The sequence below is a fragment of the Chanos chanos genome, chromosome 3 (assembly GCF_902362185.1).
Source record: "Chanos chanos chromosome 3, fChaCha1.1, whole genome shotgun sequence".
In the NCBI taxonomy this organism is placed as follows: Eukaryota; Metazoa; Chordata; class Actinopteri; order Gonorynchiformes; family Chanidae; genus Chanos; species Chanos chanos.
Window position 1 is genome coordinate 55,630,826 of NC_044497.1, and position 715 is coordinate 55,631,540.

The window sequence follows — 715 nt, forward strand, 5'->3', positions numbered from 1 at the left end:
AGGGCCTCCAAAAAGCTCTTCATCAAACTCAACCAGCGCCAATGCAACTGACTCAACACCACCCAAATGGATCTGACAGCGAGGGGAAAAAAAAAAAAAAAAAAACATTCTCCGTCAGCTAACTTCCTGAAACGGAAAAAAGGGAATGGAAGGGCGAAACAGATCAATAGGTTTGGAAAATTTACAGCATTCTGAGACAAAAAGGGGCGTGCAACTCATCTTCTTCCTCTTCTTCCTCTCCTCAGTGTATGGATGAGGTGGTTATGTTGTGTGCGCAGTGGGTTGTGACGCGTTTTTACCCAGTCTATCTTCCCCGCAAGCTCTGGACCCATCTCTTAATTGCTACTCTCAGTCTACGAATGGGAACGTAGGAATTCTGCTGAGACGGTGACCTCGCTCGTACAAAAACAGATAGAAGATGGAAAACTCAGCTGAAAAATGAATAATTAGCTCCCTAACAGTTAAGCAGACAGCACTGCTTAGCCCAGCAAGATTGATGCAGCAAGAGGATTCCGATAATGAAGCTGACAAGAGGGACACTTAACACCCTCCCACTTCATATGGATGTAGGGACATTTAACACCCTCCCACTTCATATGGATGTAGGGACACTTAACACCCTCCCACTTCATATGGATGTAGGGACATTTAACACCCTCCCAGTTCATATGGATGTAGGGACACTTAACACCCTCCCAGGTCATATGGATGTAGG